Consider the following 25439-nt stretch of genomic DNA (forward strand, 5'->3'; position numbering starts at 1 on the left):
GCTGTGAAATCTTTACTAGGCCCACAATGCCGCTTTATTGTAACTTTTAAACAATTGTAACAATATACACAATAGGGCTCATTTACTAAGGGCTCCGAGGCCGCACTTTCGTCAGGTTTTTCCGAATTTTTCCGTTTTGCGCCGAATTTTGAGGGGATTTTGGCACACGCGATCGGATTTCGGTGCAATCACGCTAGATTTCACGCAACAGAAATCGAGCAGCGTGGTCGTTGGACAACCCGACGGATTCGGAAAAAAAACGTAATTTAAAAAACAAAAAGTGTCGCAAGATCAAGCACTTACATGCACCATGAAGAAGAAGGTGAACTCCGGCGGACCTTGGCGCAGCAGCGACACCTACTGGATATCGGCTGCACAACCTTAGTGAATCCCGGCAGAACCCGAATCCTCGTCGGACAACGCGCAGCTGGATCGCGACTGGACCGGGTAAGTAAATGAGCCCCAATGTATGTTTTCAGCTCTTTGGTATACTGGTCGTTTATGATAAATGTTTATCAATCTTGTACTGGATCAGAATCGAAAAGCATTAACTTGTTAGTCTTCATTTGAGAGTCTTTATTTGAGAGTATAAATACATGTAGTGAACTTATGAAGAATTCAAAAAAGTTATGGCTCCATAGTTAAAATATGTTTATTCAATGTCTCTGTAAATTTAACGCTTGTTTATATAAATTACATGGATACATTTCCACACTAAGAAATGTAATGGTTCGACTTCTGCTTTAAATCTTAGTTGACATTAAATACATTATCTCCCCATTCACCCAATTCTATACTGGTGTATCCATTGCTTTAGTTGCTTACCAGCTAATACCCACAAGCTTAGGGATTCAGCTTCCTTCAGCTATTTATTGGTTAAGTACCTAAATTCTGGAGGTAAATGTAATTTTATGGGATCAGCTCTGGATTTGTGTTGATTAAGTTCTTGGTTGTGAGGGCAATCTCAATCTAATGAGTTGTATTTGTTTCTAGAGCAAAAATTGTGTAGTGGGATGTAATAAATCAATAGAATCTCAGGAGCCATGGGGAGATTTAGGGGTAAACTCGGGATTTTGCCTTAAAACTAAAGTTGACTAGTGATTACTAGAGATGACCGAGCACTAAAATGCTTGAGTGCTTGTTACTCGAGTCAAACTTTTCCCGATGCTCGAGTGCTCGTATCGAATAACGAACCCCATTGACGTCAATGGGAGACTCGAGCATTTTTCAAGGGGACCAAGGCTCTGCAATAAAATGTGTCATTTTATTGAGAAATAAGGAAGTCAGTCCTCTTTGTTCGGCTTTTTTTATTCAATGGAATATTCGTGGAACTTCAAAAAGGAGAATGACCCGTGTTAAACATCTGCAATGTGTTCTTCACACATATTGTTCTTCACATACTATTGTGAAGAACACCTTTCTGCACTAATGTCTTCTGATAAGTTAGCAGACGTATGGAAACATCTGCAATGTGTTCTTCAGATTCTTCACACATATTGTTCTTCATATACTATTGTGAAGAACACCGTTCTGCACTAATGTCTTCTGATAAGTAAGCAGTTGTACGGAAACACCTGCAATGTGTTCTTCACTTAAATGATCCTGTGTTCACTGTGTTCACTGTTTTCATTGTATTCTTCACTGTTCTTCACTGTGTTTCCTTAACTAAATGCTCGATCTCGAGCAAGCAAAATACTCGTCCGAGCAACGAGCCATTTCGAGTACACTAATACTCGAACGAGCATCAAGCTTGGACGAGTATACTCGCTCATCTGTAGTGATTACAGATGAGTGGACCTAAAGTTTAGATTTTGTGTCCTCTGGCAGCTCCGCCTAAACGAAACATATTGTTTGATGGTCTGCTAAGCAGCTAATCGGGTAGCTTTACACTCCTAGCAACTAGTCATGGCTGTCATTGGCCAAATGTGTCCACCATGTGCCCACCTGCCCAATCACAGCCATGCCTAGTTGCTAGAACAGTAAAGCTTTCTGATTGGCTGCTAAGCAAACCATCATTCAACAAGTCTGGTTTAGGCAGAGCTGCTGAATGGAGGATGCTGAACCTAAAGTTCAGATCCGCTCATCTCTACTAGTGATGGTATTTTGGAAATTTGGCAATAATGTAGTCTGTATATCTAGCCTCTATCCAGGATCGGATGAGAGTTCTGATTCCAAACATGACAGGCTGTTAAAGGTGTCACAAGCTTGATAATGGTTACTTCTTATAATAAAAAAAGCAGAATAACACATAAATGTATGCACTATGGGCATGTATGGAATGATTTTAGCCTCATATGTCTTTCAATTACCATCATGATCTTCTCATCCCAATTTTGAATGGTAATAACACAATACAATCCTCTGCAGGATCAGAATTGTTAGACTTTTCCCCAGAACTACATTTAATTATCTTCAGATAGTAATGACTTGTAGCTATATAACTAAACAGCTAAAGACTACCACAATGAGGAAAGTTCTATAAATAATTTCCATAGAACAGAGAATTACCATGCTTGTGACTATGTATTTGCATAATGTTTTTTTCAAACACTGTTTAATCACAATCTCTAGATATCTTGTTTTCCAGCGTAATCAAGGACAATAACCTCATCATCTTCATTATTATTATATAATGTTCATTATATCCTCCAGGCCAAATTGCTAATAAAATATATATGCAGAGCTGTGTTTGCAGTCACTAAGGGCTTTCCATGAACAAAGAGGTATAGACCTTACAGATGTGCCTCCAGATCAATGCCACATTACTCAGCTTGCTGTCTTCCGTTCTCTGAGGAACACATGTGGCTGCCGTTCTATATGTCAAAACACATGAATAGTCGCTGCAACATATTTCCTAGCTTGGAGCAATTAGAGGCTCCACAAAACAGAACAGCGAGAATATTGAAATAGTTGCCAATGAACGAGGCAGTTTATTAATCTCATGGAGATTTTTCCAGATGTCTCACCACTCCCCATTTATTGGATTATTTTATATATATTTATTAATAATCATATTTAAATTTTGTGAATATTATATCATTCAATGGGTCATATAAGTCAGTGATCTAAAACCTCTTCTGATCAGCTGTAATCGCTGGATAGCTGATGCCACAGTCATAAATTACAGTGTTACAGTGTTCCACTACAGCCACCACAGAGGATGAGACTCAAACATACAAGTTACAATAGGGGAGATGTTAGGGAGCTGGTAAAAAAAACATACAACCCATGTACAAGAGTAAACCAATAAAGTTGCACATAATCAGTCATCTCAGCAATTTTATATGCTCATCTACCAACCACATCTAGAATTTTTCTTTGCCTTCACACAAAATACACTGCTGGCATAGTATAGTACTCTCATACCAATGTTATAAAGTGAACTTATAGCTCACGTAGCCTTCTTCTGGTAGAAACATGAAAATCACTGAGTGAAATAATGACAAGAAGGAAGATTAAGCATGGAGATCTCTAAGACCTTCCATGTGTCTATAGAATATAAGAAATGATGCCTGCAAGAAGTTATCTGTTATAGTTTAGTGGCACAAGGGACCGTTTTACCCAAAGGAGATCTCTTTTACCTTGTCCCTGCACTTTACATGCGCTCACCTGCCCTTGGAGGAATTATCTCTTGGATGAATAATGCAGTTCACCTCCCAATAGGACTGAAGCTCCTAATGACAATTGATAATACTGGAAAACTGAGGCAAGTTATAACTGAAATATGGCAACATGTTTATCCAAAACTATTCTTTTTGCCAAGCAATTACCTCCTTTTAACAATGAAAAAGTTGTAGCACACAAATAGTAGCCTAAAATATTCATTAATTCATTTTTTTATCCATTAACATAATACAAATATTAAAAGCATCCAGTAAACCTTGTATGTGTCTATAGGCTATGACAAATGATATCTGCTGGTTTAGTTACACAGGGGACCATGTAGCCCAGAGGGAAATTGCTCTCCCTGTTTCTCCATTCTACAGGTACTCACCTTCCTTATCTCTTGGATGAATAATGTTTTTCACCTGCCAAATAGACTGTAATAAACTAGTAGTGACACTTACCAAAATAAACTTGTTCAAAAAAATTTACTGCAAATGATTTCTCTGAATGCTCCATGTCCTATAGTATAAAATAGTAAGTTTATACTTACAGTATATTTGCACGTAAGAAATAATGTGGTAACATAAAGTACAATATGTAGAATTATTTTGATGTTCTTAAAAATAACTTAGTAATCTTTTACAACATTGATATATATATTTTTTTTTTTTTTTTGCTTCAAAATTTGCATCTAAAGGGATCAGTCAATTTAAGAATATTCTTAAAAACAGAGGTATAACTTGAAGATGCTGGGCCATAGTCCAACATCTGTACGAGGGCCCCACAAGATATAATTTATCATTATAAGATCTCATAGACTTTATAGGTTCCTAAGGCAGTATATGACGCTTGAAAATAGGAGGGAGCTGTGCATAAGAAATGGAGGCTGATTATACACAGGGGTGAGGAGGCTGTGCAAGAGAGGTGGAGGCTGATTGTACACAGGGGTGAGAAGGCTGAGCAAGAGAAGTGGAGGCTGATTATACACAGGGGTGAGGAGGCTGTGCAAGAGAAATGAAGGCTGATTTTACACAGGGGTGAGGAGGCTGAGCAAGAGAAGTGGAGGCTGATTATACACAGGGGTCAGGAGGCAGTACAAGAGAAGTGGAGGCTGATTATACACAGCGGTGAGGAGGCTGTGCAGAAGAAGTGGAGTCTGATTTTTACACAGGGGTGAGGAGGCTGTGCAGAAGAAGTGGAGTCTGATTATACACAGGGGTCAGGAGGCTGTGCAAGAGAGGTGGAGGCTGATTATACGCAGGGGTGAGGAGGCTGTACAAGAGAGGTGGAGGCTGATTATACGCAGGGGTGAGGAGGCTGTGCAGAAGAAGTGGAGGCTGATTATACACAGGGGTGAGGAGGCTGAGCAAGAGAAGTGGAGGCTGCTTATACACAGGAGTCAGGAGGCTGTACAAGAGAAGTGGAGGCTGATTATACACAGGGGTGAGGAGGCTGAGCAAGAGAAGTGGAGGCTGATTATACACAGGGGTGAGGAGGCTTTGCAGGAGAAGTGGAGGCTGATTATACACAGGGGTGAGGAGGCTGAGCAAGAGAAGTGAAGGCTGATTATACACAGGGGTGAGGAGGCTGAGCAAGAGAAGTGGAGGCCGATTATACACAAGGGTGAGGAGGCTGTGCAGAAAAAGTGGAGTCTGATTATACACAGGAGGTGAGGAGGATGTGCAGAAGAAGTGGAGTCTGATTATACACAGGGGTGAGGAGGTTGAGCAAGAGAAGTGGAGGCTGCTTATACACAGGGGTCTGGAGGCTGTACAAAAGAAGTGGAGGCTGATTATACACAGGGGTGTGGAGGCTGTGCAAGAGATTTGGAGGCTGATTATACACAGGGGAGAGAAGGCTGTGCAAGAGAAGGTGAGACTGATTATACAGAAGGGTGAGGAGGTTGTGCAAGAGAAGTGGAGGCTGATTATACACAGGGGTAAGGAGGCTGTGCAGGAGAAGAGGAGGCTGATTATACACAGGAGGTGAGGAGGCTGTGCAGGAGAAGTGGAGACTTATTATACACAGGGGGTAAGGAGGATGTGCAAGAGAAGTGGAGACTTATTATACACAGGGGGTGAGGAGGCTGTGCAGGAGAAGTGGAGGTTGATTATACACAAGGGTGAGGAGGCTGTGCAAGAGAAATGGAGGCTGTGCAAGAGAAATGGAGGCTGATTTTACACAGGGGTGAGGAGGCTGAGCAAGAGAAGTGGAGGCTGATTATACACAGGGGTGAGGAGGCTGTGCAAGAGAAATGGAGGCTGATTTTACACAGGGGTGAGGAGGCTGAGCAAGAGAAGTGGAGGCTGATTATACACAGGGGTGAGTAGGCTGTGCAAGAGAAATGGAGGCTGATTTTACACAGGGGTGAGGAGGCTGAGCAAGAGAAGTGGAGGCTGATTATACACAGGGGTCAGGAGGCAGTACAAGAGAAGTGGAGGCTGACTATACACAGCGGTGAGGAGGCTGTGCAGAAGAAGTGGAGTCTGATTTTTACACAGGGGTGAGGAGGCTGTGCAGAAGAAGTGGAGTCTGATTATACACAGGGGTGAGGAGGCTGTGCAAGAGAGGTGGAGGCTGATTATACGCAGGGGTGAGGAGGCTGTACAAGAGAGGTGGAGGCTGATTATACGCAGGGGTGAGGAGGCTGTGCAGAAGAAGTGGAGGCTGATTATACACAGGGGTGAGGAGGCTGAGCAAGAGAAGTGGAGGCTGATTATACACAGGGGTGAGGAGGCTTTGCAGGAGAAGTGGAGTCTGATTATACACAGGGGTGAGGAGGCTGAGCAAGAGAAGTGAAGGGTGATTATACACAGGGGTGAGGAGGCTGAGCAAGAGAAGTGGAGGCCGATTATACACAAGGGTGAGGAGGCTGTGCAGAAAAAGTGGAGTCTGATTATACACAGGAGGTGAGGAGGATGTGCAGAAGAAGTGGAGTCTGATTATACACAGGGGTGAGGAGGTTGAGCAAGAGAAGTGGAGGCTGCTTATACACAGGGGTCGGGAGGCTGTACAAAAGAAGTGGAGGCTGATTATACACAGGGGTGTGGAGACTGTGCAAGAGATTTGGAGGCTGATTATACACAGGGGAGAGAAGGCTGTGCAAGAGAAGGTGAGACTGATTATACAGAAGGGTGAGGAGGTTGTGCAAGAGAAGTGGAGGCTGATTATACACAGAAGTAAGGAGGCTGTGCAAGAGAAGTGGAGGCTGATTATACACAAGGGTGAGGAGGCTGTACAAGAGAAGTGGAGGCCAATTATACACAAGGGTGAGGAGGCTGTGCAGGAGAAGAGGAGGCTGATTATACACAGGAGGTGAGGAGGCTGTGCAGGAGAAGTGGAGACTTATTATACACAGGGGGTAAGGAGGATGTGCAAGAGAAGTGGAGACTTATTATACACAGGGGGTGAGGAGGCTGTGCAGGAGAAGTGGAGGTTGATTATACACAAGGGTGAGGAGGCTGTGCAAGAGAAATGGAGGCTGTGCAAGAGAAATGGAGGCTGATTTTACACAGGGGTGAGGAGGCTGAGCAAGAGAAGTGGAGGCTGATTATACACAGGGGTGAGGAGGCTGTGCAAGAGAAATGGAGGCTGATTTTACACAGGGGTGAGGAGGCTGAGCAAGAGAAGTGGAGGCTGATTATACACAGGGGTGAGGAGGCTGAGCAAGAGAAGTGAAGGCTGATTATACACAGGGGTGAGGAGGCTGAGCAAGAGAAGTGGAGGCCGATTATACACAAGGGTGAGGAGGCTGTGCAGAAAAAGTGGAGTCTGATTATACACAGGAGGTGAGGAGGATGTGCAGAAGAAGTGGAGTCTGATTATACACAGGGGTGAGGAGGTTGAGCAAGAGAAGTGGAGGCTGCTTATACACAGGGGTCGGGAGGCTGTACAAAAGAAGTGGAGGCTGATTATACACAGGGGTGTGGAGGCTGTGCAAGAGATTTGGAGGCTGATTATACACAGGGGAGAAAAGGCTGTGCAAGAGAAGGTGAGACTGATTATACAGAAGGGTGAGGAGGTTGTGCAAGAGAAGTGGAGGCTGATTATACACAGGGGTAAGGAGGCTGTGCAGGAGAAGAGGAGGCTGATTATACACAGGAGGTGAGGAGGCTGTGCAGGAGAAGTGGAGACTTATTATACACAGGGGGTAAGGAGGATGTGCAAGAGAAGTGGAGACTTATTATACACAGGGGGTGAGGAGGCTGTGCAGGAGAAGTGGAGGTTGATTATACACAAGGGTGAGGAGGCTGTGCAAGAGAAATGGAGGCTGTGCAAGAGAAATGGAGGCTGATTTTACACAGGGGTGAGGAGGCTGAGCAAGAGAAGTGGAGGCTGATTATACACAGGGGTGAGGAGGCTGTGCAAGAGAAATGGAGGCTGATTTTACACAGGGGTGAGGAGGCTGAGCAAGAGAAGTGGAGGCTGATTATACACAGGGGTGAGGAGGCTGTGCAAGAGAAATGGAGGCTGATTTTACACAGGGGTGAGGAGGCTGAGCAAGAGAAGTGGAGGCTGATTATACACAGGGGTCAGGAGGCAGTACAAGAGAAGTGGAGGCTGACTATACACAGCGGTGAGGAGGCTGTGCAGAAGAAGTGGAGTCTGATTTTTACACAGGGGTGAGGAGGCTGTGCAGAAGAAGTGGAGTCTGATTATACACAGGGGTGAGGAGGCTGTGCAAGAGAGGTGGAGGCTGATTATACGCAGGGGTGAGGAGGCTGTACAAGAGAGGTGGAGGCTGATTATACGCAGGGGTGAGGAGGCTGTGCAGAAGAAGTGGAGGCTGATTATACACAGGGGTGAGGAGGCTGAGCAAGAGAAGTGGAGGCTGATTATACACAGGGGTGAGGAGGCTTTGCAGGAGAAGTGGAGTCTGATTATACACAGGGGTGAGGAGGCTGAGCAAGAGAAGTGAAGGGTGATTATACACAGGGGTGAGGAGGCTGAGCAAGAGAAGTGGAGGCCGATTATACACAAGGGTGAGGAGGCTGTGCAGAAAAAGTGGAGTCTGATTATACACAGGAGGTGAGGAGGATGTGCAGAAGAAGTGGAGTCTGATTATACACAGGGGTGAGGAGGTTGAGCAAGAGAAGTGGAGGCTGCTTATACACAGGGGTCGGGAGGCTGTACAAAAGAAGTGGAGGCTGATTATACACAGGGGTGTGGAGACTGTGCAAGAGATTTGGAGGCTGATTATACACAGGGGAGAGAAGGCTGTGCAAGAGAAGGTGAGACTGATTATACAGAAGGGTGAGGAGGTTGTGCAAGAGAAGTGGAGGCTGATTATACACAGAAGTAAGGAGGCTGTGCAAGAGAAGTGGAGGCTGATTATACACAAGGGTGAGGAGGCTGTACAAGAGAAGTGGAGGCCAATTATACACAAGGGTGAGGAGGCTGTGCAGGAGAAGAGGAGGCTGATTATACACAGGAGGTGAGGAGGCTGTGCAGGAGAAGTGGAGACTTATTATACACAGGGGGTAAGGAGGATGTGCAAGAGAAGTGGAGACTTATTATACACAGGGGGTGAGGAGGCTGTGCAGGAGAAGTGGAGGTTGATTATACACAAGGGTGAGGAGGCTGTGCAAGAGAAATGGAGGCTGTGCAAGAGAAATGGAGGCTGATTTTACACAGGGGTGAGGAGGCTGAGCAAGAGAAGTGGAGGCTGATTATACACAGGGGTGAGGAGGCTGTGCAAGAGAAATGGAGGCTGATTTTACACAGGGGTGAGGAGGCTGAGCAAGAGAAGTGGAGGCTGATTATACACAGGGGTGAGGAGGCTGAGCAAGAGAAGTGAAGGCTGATTATACACAGGGGTGAGGAGGCTGAGCAAGAGAAGTGGAGGCCGATTATACACAAGGGTGAGGAGGCTGTGCAGAAAAAGTGGAGTCTGATTATACACAGGAGGTGAGGAGGATGTGCAGAAGAAGTGGAGTCTGATTATACACAGGGGTGAGGAGGTTGAGCAAGAGAAGTGGAGGCTGCTTATACACAGGGGTCGGGAGGCTGTACAAAAGAAGTGGAGGCTGATTATACACAGGGGTGTGGAGGCTGTGCAAGAGATTTGGAGGCTGATTATACACAGGGGAGAGAAGGCTGTGCAAGAGAAGGTGAGACTGATTATACAGAAGGGTGAGGAGGTTGTGCAAGAGAAGTGGAGGCTGATTATACACAGGGGTAAGGAGGCTGTGCAGGAGAAGAGGAGGCTGATTATACACAGGAGGTGAGGAGGCTGTGCAGGAGAAGTGGAGACTTATTATACACAGGGGGTAAGGAGGATGTGCAAGAGAAGTGGAGACTTATTATACACAGGGGGTGAGGAGGCTGTGCAGGAGAAGTGGAGGTTGATTATACACAAGGGTGAGGAGGCTGTGCAAGAGAAATGGAGGCTGTGCAAGAGAAATGGAGGCTGATTTTACACAGGGGTGAGGAGGCTGAGCAAGAGAAGTGGAGGCTGATTATACACAGGGGTGAGGAGGCTGTGCAAGAGAAATGGAGGCTGATTTTACACAGGGGTGAGGAGGCTGAGCAAGAGAAGTGGAGGCTGATTATACACAGGGGTGAGGAGGCTGTGCAAGAGAAATGGAGGCTGATTTTACACAGGGGTGAGGAGGCTGAGCAAGAGAAGTGGAGGCTGATTATACACAGGGGTCAGGAGGCAGTACAAGAGAAGTGGAGGCTGACTATACACAGCGGTGAGGAGGCTGTGCAGAAGAAGTGGAGTCTGATTTTTACACAGGGGTGAGGAGGCTGTGCAGAAGAAGTGGAGTCTGATTATACACAGGGGTGAGGAGGCTGTGCAAGAGAGGTGGAGGCTGATTATACGCAGGGGTGAGGAGGCTGTACAAGAGAGGTGGAGGCTGATTATACGCAGGGGTGAGGAGGCTGTGCAGAAGAAGTGGAGGCTGATTATACACAGGGGTGAGGAGGCTGAGCAAGAGAAGTGGAGGCTGATTATACACAGGGGTGAGGAGGCTTTGCAGGAGAAGTGGAGTCTGATTATACACAGGGGTGAGGAGGCTGAGCAAGAGAAGTGAAGGGTGATTATACACAGGGGTGAGGAGGCTGAGCAAGAGAAGTGGAGGCCGATTATACACAAGGGTGAGGAGGCTGTGCAGAAAAAGTGGAGTCTGATTATACACAGGAGGTGAGGAGGATGTGCAGAAGAAGTGGAGTCTGATTATACACAGGGGTGAGGAGGTTGAGCAAGAGAAGTGGAGGCTGCTTATACACAGGGGTCGGGAGGCTGTACAAAAGAAGTGGAGGCTGATTATACACAGGGGTGTGGAGACTGTGCAAGAGATTTGGAGGCTGATTATACACAGGGGAGAGAAGGCTGTGCAAGAGAAGGTGAGACTGATTATACAGAAGGTCGAGGAGGTTGTGCAAGAGAAGTGGAGACTGATTATACACAGAAGTAAGGAGGCTGTGCAAGAGAAGTGGAGGCTGATTATACACAAGGGTGAGGAGGCTGTACAAGAGAAGTGGAGGCCAATTATACACAAGGGTGAGGAGGCTGTGCAGGAGAAGAGGAGGCTGATTATACACAGGAGGTGAGGAGGCTGTGCAGGAGAAGTGGAGACTTATTATACACAGGGGGTAAGGAGGATGTGCAAGAGAAGTGGAGACTTATTATACACAGGGGGTGAGGAGGCTGTGCAGGAGAAGTGGAGGTTGATTATACACAAGGGTGAGGAGGCTGTGCAAGAGAAATGGAGGCTGTGCAAGAGAAATGGAGGCTGATTTTACACAGGGGTGAGGAGGCTGAGCAAGAGAAGTGGAGGCTGATTATACACAGGGGTGAGGAGGCTGTGCAAGAGAAATGGAGGCTGATTTTACACAGGGGTGAGGAGGCTGAGCAAGAGAAGTGGAGGCTGATTATACACAGGGGTCAGGAGGCTGTACAAGAGAAGTGGAGGCTGACTATACACAGCGGTGAGGAGGCTCTGCAGAAGAAGTGGAGTCTGATTATACACAGGGGTGAGGAGGCTGTGCAAGAGAGGTGAAGGCTGATTATACGCAGGGGTGAGGAGGCTGTACAAGAGAGGTGGAGGCTGATTATACACAGGGGTGTGGAGGCTGTGCAGAAGAAGTGGAGGCTGATTATACACAGGGGTGTGGAGGCTGAGCAAGAGAAGCTGAGGCTGCTTATACACAGGGGTCGGGAGGCTGTACAAGAGAAGTGGAGGCTGATTATACACAGGGGTGAGGAGGCTGAGCAAGAGAAGTGGAGGCTGATTATACACAGGGGTGTGGAGGCTTTGCAGGAGAAGTGGAGGCTGATTATACACAAGGTTGAGGAGGCTGTGCAAGAGAAGTAGAGGCTGATTATACACAAGGGTGAGGAGGCTTTGCAGGAGAAGTGGAGTCTGATTATACACAAGGTTGAGGAGGATGTGCAAGAGAAGTGGAGGCTGATTATACACAAGGGTGAGGAGGCTGTGCAAGAGAAATGGAGGCTGTGCAAGAGAAATGGAGGCTGATTTTACACAGGGGTGAGGAGGCTGAGCAAGAGAAGTGGAGGCTGATTATACACAGGGGTGAGGAGGCTGTGCAAGAGAAATGGAGGCTGATTTTACACAGGGGTGAGGAGGCTGAGCAAGAGAAGTGGAGGCTGATTATACACAGGGGTCAGGAGGCTGTACAAGAGAAGTGGAGGCTGACTATACACAGCGGTGAGGAGGCTCTGCAGAAGAAGTGGAGTCTGAATATACACAGGGGTGAGGAGGCTGTGCAAGAGAGGTGAAGGCTGATTATACGCAGGGGTGAGGAGGCTGTACAAGAGAGGTGGAGGCTGATTATACACAGGGGTGTGGAGGCTGTGCAGAAGAAGTGGAGGCTGATTATACACAGGGGTGAGGAGGCTGAGCAAGAGAAGCTGAGGCTGCTTATACACAGGGGTCGGGAGGCTGTACAAGAGAAGTGGAGGCTGATTATACACAGGGGTGAGGAGGCTGAGCAAGAGAAGTGGAGGCTGATTATACACAGGGGTGTGGAGGCTTTGCAGGAGAAGTGGAGGCTGATTATACACAAGGTTGAGGAGGCTGTGCAAGAGAAGTGGAGGCTGATTATACTCAAGGGTGAGGAGGCTTTGCAGGAGAAGTGGAGGCTGATTATACACAAGGTTGAGGAGGCTGTGCAAGAGAAGTGGAGGCTGATTATACACAAGGGTGAGGAGGATGTGCAAGAGAAGTGGAGGCTGATTATACACAAGGGTGAGGAGGCTGTACAAGAGAAGTGGAGGCTGATTATACACAGGGGTGAGGAGGCTGAGCAAGAGAAGTGGAGGCTGATTATACACAGGAGTGAGGAGGCTGAGCAAGAGAAGTGGAGGCTGATTATACACAGGGGTGTGGAGGCTTTGCAGGAGAAATGGAGGCTGATTATACACAAGGTTGAGGAGGCTGTGCAAGAGAAGTCAAGGCTGATTATACACAAGGGTGAGGAGGCTGTACAAGAGAAGTGGAGGCCGATTATACACAAGGGTCAGGAGGATGTGCAAGAGAAGTGGAGGCTGATTATACACAAGGGTGAGGAGGCTGTACAAGAGAAGTGAAGGCCAATTATAGACAAGGGTGAGGAGGCTGTGCAGGAGAAGAGGAGGCTGATTATACACAGTAGGTGAGGAGGTTGTGCAGGAGAAGTGGAGACTTATTATACACAGGGGGTGAGGAGCATGTGCATGAGAAGTGGAGACTTATTATACACAGGGCGTGAGGAGGCTGTGCAAGAGAAGGGGAGGATGATTATACACAGGGGTGAGGAGGCTGAGCAAGAGGAGCTGAGGCTGCTTATACACAGGGGTCGGGAGGCTGTACAAGAGAAGTGGAGGCTGATTATACACAGGGGCGAGGAGGCTGAGCAAGAGAAGTGGAGGCTGATTATACACAGGGGTGTGGAGGCTTTGCAGGAGAAGTGGAGGCTGATTATACACAGGGGTGAGGAGGCTGAGCAAGAGAAGCTGAGGCTGCTTATACACAGGGGTCGGGAGGCTGTACAAGAGAAGTGGAGGCTGATTATACACAGGGGTGAGGAGGCTGAGCAAGAGAAGTGGAGGCTGATTATACACAGGGGTGTGGAGGCTTTGCAGGAGAAGTGGAGGCTGATTATACACAAGGTTGAGGAGGCTGTGCAAGATAAGTGGAGGCTGATTATACACAAGGGTGAGGAGGCTTTGCAGGAGAAGTGGAGGCTGATTATACACAAGGTTGAGGAGGCTGTGCAAGAGAAGTGGAAGCTGATTATACACAAGGGTGAGGAGGATGTGCAAGAGAAGTGGAGGCTGATTATACACAAGGGTGAGGAGGCTGTACAAGAGAAGTGGAGGCTGATTATACACAGGGATGAGGAGGCTGAGCAATAGAAGTGGAGGCTGATTATACATAGGAGTGAGGAGGCTGAGCAAGAGAAGTGGAGGCTGATTATACACATGGGTGTGTAGGCTTTGCAGGAGAAGTGGAGGCTGATTATACACAAGGTTGAGGAGGCTGTGCAAGAGAAGTGAAGGCTGATTATACACAAGGGTGAGGAGGCTGTACAAGAGAAGTGGAGGCCGATTATACACAAGGGTCAGGAGGATGTGCAAGAGAAGTGGAGGCTGATTATACACAAGGGTGAGGAGGCTGTACAAGAGAAGTGGAGGCCAATTATACACAAGGGTGAGGAGGCTGTGCAGGAGAAGAGGAGGCTGATTATACACAGTAGGTGAGGAGGTTGTGCAGGAAAAGTGGAGACTTATTATACACAGGGGGTGAGGAGGATGTGCATGAGAAGTGGAGACTTATTATACACAGGGCGTGAGGAGGCTGTGCAAGAGAAGGGGAGGATGATTATACACATGGGGTAAGGAGGCTGTGCAAGAGAAGTGGAGGCTCATTATACACAGGGGTGAGGAGGCTGTGCTACAGAAGTGGAGGCTGAGTATACACAAGGGTGAGGAGGCTATGCAAGATAAGTGGAGGCTAATTATATACAAGGGTGAGGAGGTTGTACAAGAGAATTGGAGGCTGATTATACACAAGGGTAAGGAGGCCTAGCAAGAGAAGTGGAGGCTGATTATATGCAAGGGTGAGGAGGCTGTGCAAGAGAAGTGGAGGCTGATTATACACAGGGGTGAGGAGGCTGTGCAAGAGAAGTGGAGGCTGACTATACACAGGGGTAAGGAGGCTGTGCAAGAGATTTGGAGGCTGATTATACACACAGGGGAGAGAAGGCTGTGCAAGAGAAGGTGAGGCTGATTATACAGAAGGGTGAGGAGGTTGTGCAAGAGAAGTGGAGGCTGATTATACACAAGGGTGAGGAGGCTGTACAAGAGAAGTGGAGATTGGTTCTACAGAGGGGATGAGAAGATGTATGAGGCTGTTTTGGAGAAGTGGAGTCTGGCTATAAGGAGGGTACAAGGAGCTGGAGGAGGCTGTTTTGGAGAAGTGGAGACTGGTAATACTGAGGGAATCAGGAGATGGTGAAGGCTGTGCTGGAGAAATGGAGGCTGGTTATACAGAGGTCATGAGAAGCTGGATGAGGCTGTGTTTGAGAAGTTGAGGCTGGCTATATTTAGGGATACAATGCTTGAGATGTGGAGCCTGTTTGTAGAAGGGGCCTCAGAATACAATGCAAGTTCTGCGCGTCAAAACCACGCGCAGAACACGTGCATAGAAAACACAAGTGTGGAAGGGGCCTTACAGGCAAATTTGATTAAAAGACCAATTTTCTTCTAAGCCTTGACATGAGAACCTCTTGCAGCCACATAATCCGACCATAGCTATTTATTACCCATTGTGTAATACTTTTATGGTCCTCGTTGTCAGTTTATATAATGAAATTAGCCTGAGATGTTTACATTGCTTAAGTGTTAGAATTATTATAATTACCAATATTATATCATTCATACTGCAGATTTCCATTTACAATGCGTTCAGCAAACAGTATTTTAATTCACTAAAGTAAAACTATTCCCTTCCTATTATTTACAGTTTTATGATTGTGCTAAATTCAATACAATTTCTTATTTAGGATTTGCATAACAGCTGAGGTCTACAAATATTATGAAACAACAGCTGCATCCAAATTTCTAATCCTTTTTTTTTTGTGGTAGGCATATTTTCCTAAGGGTATGTTCAATGCTGGGAGCTTCACTGCTTTTACATTACAAATACTCGGCAGAATTATGACATATAGTCAAAATATTCTGTAGTGTCGTAGCCAGTGGTTAAAAAGATGAAAGATGAGAGTCCTCAGTTGATGATACCTTTTACTGGATAACTGACAATTTTGTGCAGTGATTTTGGGACTTGAATACATAGGACTGGATATATGTGTGTGTATGAATTGAGTGTTTTGGGTTCTTCAATAGCACATAGTACCAGGGGCGTAACTACAGCGGTAGCATCCATAGCAGCCGCTATGGGACCCACAGTGTCAGGGGGCCCCGTCATCCGACCTAACACAATAAAGAATGGAGGATGTGCACCATTATATCTATATTGTACTGCACATTGTCCAGCATAATATGTATATAACATATACTGTGATGTGTATATACAGTATCTGTGATGTGTATATAGTGTCTGTATACACTGTATGTGAGTATGTTTCATAGGGCACTGTATGTATGTGTATATGCACTTGCATGTGTGAGTATACTAATATGTATATTTTTTATGTGGGAAGGGGGCCCCATGCAGTAGCCTGCTAGGGGGCCCTGTCTCTCCTAGTTACGCCACTGCATAGTACAGTAATGCTGTTATGAAGGCATCTGGCTACTTTGTGAGGTCTCACTTTACAGTTTAAAAGCTCACAATTAGGGAAAAATTCCCCTTTTCCTCTCTTTCTGACAGGTGCATTATCAAGAGCTACAAAGTAAATATAGATGGATAAATAGATAATGGATTGCTAGATAAAGAGATTAAAAAAGATACTCCAGATACAGCAGATAGATAAACCAATAATGGGTAGGTAGATTATAGATAGATGGTTTCCATAGTGGGAGTCTAATTTAACACTGATGTACACAATAGGGTGATTTATTGTTGCTTGTATGCCTGAAATCAGGCATAAAAACTGCAATTCAGTCCCAGTTCCCAGCGTAGAGACAGGAATTGTGCAGTGGGCAGGTGCCCTGCCTATAGCCTGTGCTTGTTCAGGCGCAGGCTATGGTGCAATTCTACGCCATGTCAAACCTGACACAAACATGGCACAGACCATGCACAAGTTTTATCAGTTCCTTTACACCTATTTGATACAAAAAAGGGTGTGACAAGGGTGGGAAAAGGCGTGGCATCGGCTTCTGATGGATTAAACATAGTACGTAGATTATGTATGAACTTAATTAGAAAATTTCTCTCCTTTGACAATTAAAGGGTTTGTCTGTGATACAATCCCTTTAACACTAAGTGCCTGGAATTGTAATACCTTGTGTGTAAAAATAAAAAAATTTAAAAAATACCTTTATGTAAAAAAAGTGAGGTGGCTGGAAAGGGCCAATTTTTTTACAGGTGCATGGAAACTCCACTTTGAAAACTTCTGGGTGGCCGGGCACACCCAGCCGACTACTGTCCCAGCAATATATCAGGTGGGACATGGTGACAGTCCGGGACATGGTGACAGGGGCATGGCACAGAGGGACTGCTGCGTGGGACACAGGGTAAAGAACAAAGTAAGAACAGGTTTATTATATCATGCAACCCATCTTCGACAACTGCGCATTTTTCCAGGATGGAAAAAGTAAAACCACAGCTCTCTTGCTACCTTGAAAGGCTTACCTTACCATCAAGCATGGCTTTCAGGAAGCCTAATGACATGATGTGTGATATAAGCCAAACCAGTATATCTATTCCAGAAGTGACAGATTCCTAACCATAAGAAGCACTATTTCAATGTGGTTGTGTCTCTTTATAGTACATAGATAAGAGATAGATAGATGGATAGATACTTCCCATTTTATTGTGCTGCTTTCCATGATAGATAGAAAATAAAGATGTAATAGATAGATAGATAGATAGATAGATAGATAGATAGATAGATTAATAGATACTCCAATAAATAGTGAAGAAAAGGGTAGAGGATGGATAAAATAAATAAGCATGTAGAACATAGATAGATAGATAGATAGATAGATAGATAGATAGATAGATAGATAGATAGATAATGACTGTATATGTAAATATACAGAAAGGACACAATAGATTAATGAGATGAGCAGATAACATGTGTAGACAGTAGACAGTGTTTAGTTATTTGGAGGACAGTGGTTCTACATTCATGAGTCAGATTCTATTTAATCTCCAGACAGATTTCTAACTAAAAGCCGAGATATCATTTTATAAAAGACAGTTGGTTGGGAGATTAAGGAACTAGTCCGGGGGAGGTGAACACAGATTAGACTCTGGAAGATAAGGCATGTCTAGAGAAGTATGAATAAGATGAGAAGCTTGTAGACAACAGGAAATAGGAGATGTTCGGCTGGCTCGCTTTGTATAAGATCTCTGCTGCGTCCTCTTTATAACAGCATAAAGGCTGTGTATTTTCTTTGTAGTGTGGTGTGAGAACTATCATAGGGACTATAATAAGTGGAGTCTGTATGTCAAGCACAATACCTAGTGTTTGTAACGCCAGTGTCATAGTGACGTCTGATAGCGGGAGTGGGCTGTTTGTAGGTGCAGGGATTAATGAGATAATCACTTTATTAGTCCATTTAATTGTATATCCAGCCTTCTGTACTGGTAGTAGAAACTCAGTTTGTATTATCAGATTTTTGGACAGCTGACCCTTGGAACTACAAAAAAATTAACATGTCGCGGATCGCGGGCACACCCATTCCCCTCTCCGTGACGCTGCTCCCCCCGGCTCACACTCACCTCTCCATGCTCCTGCTCCCATCCTAGCTAGGCCGCGCACACGACCCTACTCCTCTAGGGCATGCACGCGCCGGCTCTCGGAGATTTAAAGGGCCAGCGTGCCGCTGAATGGGGCTGGCACTTCCGGGTTTTCCATTAAGGACGACTGTTCCCATCATTCCCTGCCGGGTCTTTGAGCTATATGGTGAGAAGAGAAAGCTTCCAGTACCTAGCGTTTGTTCCTTGTTCCTCATCCCCGTTCCTGCCTTGATCTCCTGTTGCTGATCCCGGACTAGAACCTTGACTCTGCATCTCTGCCACCAGCCCTCATTAAAAGCCTGAACCTGACTACAATACTGTCTCTTGAATTGGTACCTCGACCTTGGTTGCCACCACGTAACAACCTAGCTGCAGCAAGACCATCCCGCTTTGTAGCGGACTCTGGTGAAGACTAGGTGTCACTTAGATTCCGGTCTCAGGTGTCGGCTTATACCATCTCGCGCGGTGGTCCAGGGGGTCCACTAACCCACGAGCCCTGACAAACCCTACTAACCCTTTTAAGGAAATTTCTTTTCCATTACATCCAAAATGTTAAATCATATATTAAGTCCATTTTCTTCTAGAATGTAACAGCAACCAGCAAAGTGCAGATCATAAAGTTGTCCCAGGCAACCCTCCTAATTGCCTTTAAAACCCTCTGCATTAACTTAGCATCACTGTGAACTGTCCTGACATATTCACTATTGCAGCGGGGACCCAGCCAATAAGGAAACCTGTTATGACTCATACTCACAGCCATTAGGGTAAAATACCATTAGATATATGGTTGCTTTAAATGTACTATACTCTAACCCTGCCAGATTTCCTATATATTTTTTTTACATTATTATTGACTCTTTATTTATTAGTAGAGTGTTAAACGCGTTACTGTCACTGCTCAGACTATGCTACAATAAAATTCATGCACTGGAAAATTAGACTCAGAAACAACTTGAGACTTTGGAAAATTACACAGCTCTACGGACTCACCTCTTCTCCGTCTTCTCTTTTGCAATATGCAGTCTTTTTATTTCACCTTTATATGTTGCCTTACAGCTATAGCAGTCAATTCAGTATATTACATCTAGTGTTTGATCTCAGTTTACCTGCTCCTCTAGTTCTGTCTCTTCTTATCTGAAGAGATTTTTTGGTTTGTAGGTCACTTCAATGTGATCGTTTTATAGAGTCTATTTATCACCAGTAAAACCTGAATTACTATTCATATTTTACCTTTTTATTTTTTTTGGTCTCCCTTTTTTTGTTCTGTTTAAATTCTCTTCCATCTGAGCCTTAAAATCATTACAAGGTAGCGGAGAGAAGTCCATGGAGCAGTCTGTTACAACGTAATGCACCTTGATTGAGCCTTCCTCATTTTAAGCTTCAGTGTTTCCAGAAGTTACTTAGCTTACATTATAGAATAAAAAAAGAAAAAAATATATATTCAAATGTCATTTCTATAGAAAACTCATAATGTAATTTGTCTGGATTATTGAACCTCAGCAGAGATAAAAACTATTGGACCAGAACCAATATCCAATGTAATGTTTGGAGTTGGATGATAAGGGATGAATAGTTATCCTAAAGGAAGAGAAGAACAGCCAAGGTCAAAAGCCCAAAACAAACGTGTTAAGGGCCAATGAAGCTCTGAATAAAACTATTGTTCCCCTCACAAGGTATTACAATTCCAGGCACTTAGTGTTAACGGGATTGTATCACCAATATAATGCAGTTCAATATGTTTACATGCATGGGTGTTAGCGAGAAGATACCAGTGGATCAGACACATCCATGTTTTTCAAGGTCAGCTATTTAGTCAAATGGTCAAAAAGCTAAGCCATGCTAAGGTTTTCAGAAGCAAACAGATGATAGGGTTTGTCGTGTTGAAATCCCCTCTTTATTAAAATTCGATCTTCTTATTGAACGGTAGGGTGCCCTTAAAAGGTATTTAATGAAATTCTACTTCTGAAGGTGATGCCACTCAACATATTCACAAACCATTTTAGCCAAAAAGATCTTGTCCCAGGTTAGGGACAAGTGGCTTACACTTACACCAGATATTGAACATTTAGAGCAGGGGTCGGGAACCTCTTTTGGAGCTAGGGCTCCTATCCAGGGGCGTAACTACAGCCATAGCAGCTGCTACGGTGCCTGCCAAGAACAGGGGCCCGTATTCGTCCATATGTCCGAGGCCCCAGTTGTGCCCCTAGATGTAATCGTCATCACAAGGGTACACAGTGTTAATTCAGGGGCTGGCTCCTCCCCTGCAGCCAATCCCGGCGCTGGATGTCAGCAGCACGGGAGACTTGGTCTCATACAGAGGAGAAGGGACTCAGAGAACATTCAGCACCTGAGGAGAAGGAGTCAGCAGCCCCACTGAGAATTAGCCAGAGATAAGTCCTCCCTCCCCCCAGTGTCTCCTGTCACACTCTGCCTTAACCACTTAGCATCCTGTGTGCAGCTATGAAACTCCTGAATGTCCCTAAAATACACACAGATACCCTACAGAACCCCTATGCATCATCCCCAAATATCTTCCCCCACCGCTGCCTTTGTACATTAATGTGAGGTTCCGCAGCAGCTGACATATGTAATAGCTAGGACCCAAGACAAAATTGTGGAGCACGTCATTAATAAATGTGGGGCATGGTACGACTAAGCAGTAACAGCCCCTTTAGGTGCAGATTTTTCTGTCTTGTGGGACACAGAGCCACATAAAACTGATGCAGACACTTTATAAATACATGTACAAGCTCCAAAGATGTTCTATCCAGTGCAAAGTCACCAGAAAATTTGTGCAGACACTTTAAATGTGTTTTATAAAGTTCTGCTGCAGATGGCACATGTATTGGGAGGTTCTGCAGCAGCTTGCGTGGGTATTGGGAGGTTTTGCAGTGGTTGGCATGTGTATTTAGATGTTCTGCAGTGGTTGGCGTGTGTATAAGGGGGATCTGCAGCAACTGGCACTTGTATTGGGATGTTCTGCACCTGTTGGTGTGTGTATTGGGATGTTCTGAGGCAGCTGACGTGTGTATTGGGAGGTTCTGCAGCAGCTGGTGCATCTATTGGGAGCTTCTGCAGTGGCTGGCACGTGTATTGGGAGGTTCTGTGGCGGGTGGCATGTGTATTTCGATGTTCTGCAGCGGTGTTCGTGTGAATTGGGATGTTCTGCAGTGGCTGGTGTGTGAATTTGGAGGTTCTGCAGCAGCTGGTGCATGTATTGGGAGGTTCTGCGATGGCAGGCGCATGTATTGGGAGGTTCTATGGTGGATGGCATGTGTATTGAGGGGGTTCTGGAGCGGTTTGCACATGTATTCTGCAGGTTCTGCAGCTCCTGTTCCTGCTTATCATTATCAAAATAAAAAATCGATTCTTTATTCTGTTTCATGCCTGAAAGCTGGCACTCTCTCATCATCAGGTGGTAAGAATGCCAGCTTCCAGTCATGCACATTAAAAAGAAGCCAGAGTGCTCGACAAGATGTTATGCATTGCAAGCTCCAAAGTAAATTATCTAGTTTTTGTTTTACAGGTAATTACCATTGTTTTGGTCCAATGGTGGCTTAGTACAGGGGGAGGAACACTCTTTGCTGTACTAATGACTGCTGGAAGGATTGTTCTGTCAGTGGCCTTTTAAACATATTGGGGCACATTGACTAAGGGTCCTAACGATGCATTTTCATCGAGTTTCGCAATTTTTTCCTATTTGCCCTGAATTGCCTTGGATTTTTGGCGCATCAGCAGCGGCTTGCATGCGACACAAATCGGGGGGCGTGTGGTTTCGGACAACCTGACTGATTCGAACAAACCGCAGAATTTAAAAACCAAAAGATCAGCACTTACATACACCGGGAAGAAGATGGTGAACTCCGGCAGACCTCAGTGGGGGAAGCGACACATGCAGGAAATTGGACGCACAATCTTAGTGAATGGCGGCTGACCCGAATCCTCGTCGGACATTCAGGATCGCGGCGTCAAAAGGACGTGTAGATAAATGAGTCCAATTGTAGCGCTCTCGCAGAGTTATATTTTTAAATATGTGGAGCTTATTGCTCTTTCAGCCAAAAAGGTTCCAGACCCCTGATTTAGAGTCTTATGGCTAAAGATATTTGCTTGCCTATCATTGAGATAGATCATCCGGGTCAGATAGGTACAGCTATAATGTTGCCCAACTGATCTTGGTAGTATGCTCTGTTCCCTTCCCTATTTGCATTGCCACAAGGAACAATGCCTCTGTCTTTGTCTTCATTCTAAAAACCTTTAATCTCCAGCACCTGTGGACTAACTGCCAAATTACTTGTACCTCCTATGATGTTTCTGTTACTATTTTTGGTACCTGTCTATCCTGATTTGTGCCTTGATTCCTCACATTGTATATGTGCCCTATTGTCTGTTTGTAGTCTATTCCTGGATTTTGGTGTCTTCCTTTGATTTCTGTGATTTGACCTGTATTTGGATTTATGTGACCTACCTTGTTGATCATTGCCTGTTATGGTTTTAACCCGTACTTTTTTCTCAAACTATTTTACCTTCTGTTCTCTTTTAGTCTTTTCCTCCTTCTTTAAGAGGATGCAGGTGGTCTCCTGAAGCAAAATCAAGATCTTATATACAGTAAGGGGGAAATGGTGACATCAAGGGAATCACTTGCCAACTTTCCAACTGCTCTTAAACTACAACTCCCATCATGCTTGTGAAAAACATACAACACAAATATGATATTCTGTAGATCTAGAGCCTTTCAAGCTCTGCAGACAGATGCCAGAATACCTCTGTGTAGCCCACGAAAGAATGATCTGTAATTTTCTCCTCTTTAACTTCTCTTGTCGGTTATTTCAACACAGGTTTATTAGTTTCCAATTCTGTTGTCTTGTCACATCTTCTCACATCCTGTCCTTGTTTTTTTTTTTCTAATTAAGCTTTTCAGTTTTTGTTTTTATATCAAGAAACAAATAATCCCTGAACTTTACAAGGTCTGCAATTATACACTGTGAATAAACAAAATATGTTTCAGAATTTTTTACTTTGTCGCCATGGACTACAAATTTACATAATTTAGCATGCAAAGGCAAACTTGTTTCCAAAAACATAACACATCTGATCATTTCAGATTTCTGTATATAATCTTCAGTCTAGTTCTGATTATCCTCTGTTCTGATAAAACGGAACACCTGTAAAGAATATTCACGCATCATGGGTGAATTACGGTGAAAGAACCAGCAGAACAGTAGTATTTTGGTCAAAATTTTATTAAAATTTATGAATAAGCCCCGGGGTAAAATTTCAGGTAAATTTACTCTGTAAGTAGAGAGCCTTGGAGAACTTGATGGGCTTGTCCTTAGGATACGTCATCTATGTTTGACCATTGTTAGTTCGATGTTCAAAGAAAAGTAACAGCACTGTGCACTGTTGCATGGTACAGCAGAATATTTTATGGACTATATAAGTATTTTCCAAAATAGGATAAGCCACCTTAATGCAAGGTGCCAATGCTGAGCGTTTGTGCTATCCTTAGCCTTAGCAGTATTACGTTGTGAAGGGTTCTTGGCATATACAAGTAGGTCATGAATGTAATACGTATCTATTTTTCTTTAAATTGCAGATCGTGGACTTAAATTGGCTTTCAAGAGCAGGACAGATGATCATTTCAACTTTCTCAAGAAGCTGCAGAGATTATGGAAGAAAATGCAGACCAATTTAACATTCTTATCTGCATCAGAGATGCATAAAACAGGATAATTTCACAGATCACTCAAGAGAAGAATTTATGTCTCTTCAAACCAAGGGGATATATCTGAGATCAACAGAGTCAAACTGCACAGGTGAATTACACGTTACTGCTGGAGTAAAACTATCTAATGATGGTGGCAAGAAGAGAAAACTCCATACCAATTTCTAGTAAAATAGAAATATAATGGTTGACATCCCTTGTCTCCAAGTGATCCCTGCTTAAGGCTGATAACATCAAGGGCTTCCCATATACAATCACTAGGGTTCCTAAATCCACATCGGGGTTGCACCAGGGAGAAATATCCTACACCTTCAGTATGGTTTATTGTTCCTGCTCTTGATGTCAGGTTCCCTTTAAGAGTTAACCATGTGGAGTATATCCTCTATTATAGTAGGCAGGGCCGCTCCAGGTTTCAGTGGGCCCCTGGGCGATAGAGCCTCAGTGGGCCCCTTAACAGTGAACTTGTGTAGCAACATTAAAAAACAGACATTTAAAATACCAAAACACATACGCACAGATATACAGTATATATACACACACATACAGCACATACGCACAGATATACAGCATATATACACACATATACAGCACATACGCACAGATATACAGCATATATACACACATATACAGCACATACCCACAGATATACAGCATATATACACACACATCCAGTATGTACAACACATACGCAGATATACAGCATATATACAACACATACGCACAGATACACTATACACAGCATACATACACACACATCCAGTATATACAGCATACATACACACACATATACATGCATTTACATGTACAATCATACTCACCCCAGCTGGATGTCACTCGGTCAGGACAGGGTGGCAGGTGAAGTGGACCGCATAGGACAGGGCGGCCGGGCTGGACATTCGGCGCGCAGGCCGGGCTGGACATTCGGTGCGCAGGCCGGACGCGAGCCGCTCGGCCGGAAGGCGCGCGGTCCGGGCCGCAGGTGAAGAGGGCGGGCCAGGGAGCGCAGGGCGGGCCAGGAGCGATGGGTGTGCCGGGGAGCGGAGGGCTGGGCGCCAACATGTGAAGTGGGTAGGGCAGGGCGGGGCTGCTACTGTCCTTCAGCAGCAGCCAGGGGAGGTAAAGGGATGGGCCGAATTATACTTTGCTCCCGGGCCGATCCCACTACGTCTCCGCCCACCTCCTCCTATGCGGCCTGAAATCAGCGGCGAACCCTGGCCCCGTAATACGGTGCCACATCG

At 45.0% G+C, this 25439-nt stretch overlaps 1 long non-coding RNA gene across 1 annotated transcript in view; it reads left to right on the forward strand.

Moving 5' to 3' along the window:
• The window catches only part of LOC140068916 (uncharacterized), a 60349-nt gene extending 35999 nt beyond the window's left edge, over nt 1-24350 (forward strand). The window contains exon 3 of the long non-coding RNA XR_011848625.1: nt 24073-24350. This is a non-coding gene — a long non-coding RNA (uncharacterized lncRNA). The remainder of the gene's footprint in view (nt 1-24072) is intronic.
• The last annotated feature ends 1089 nt before the right edge of the window (nt 24351-25439 follow it).

The sequence above is a fragment of the Engystomops pustulosus genome, chromosome 7 (genome assembly GCF_040894005.1).
Source record: "Engystomops pustulosus chromosome 7, aEngPut4.maternal, whole genome shotgun sequence".
Classification (NCBI taxonomy): Eukaryota; Metazoa; Chordata; class Amphibia; order Anura; family Leptodactylidae; genus Engystomops; species Engystomops pustulosus.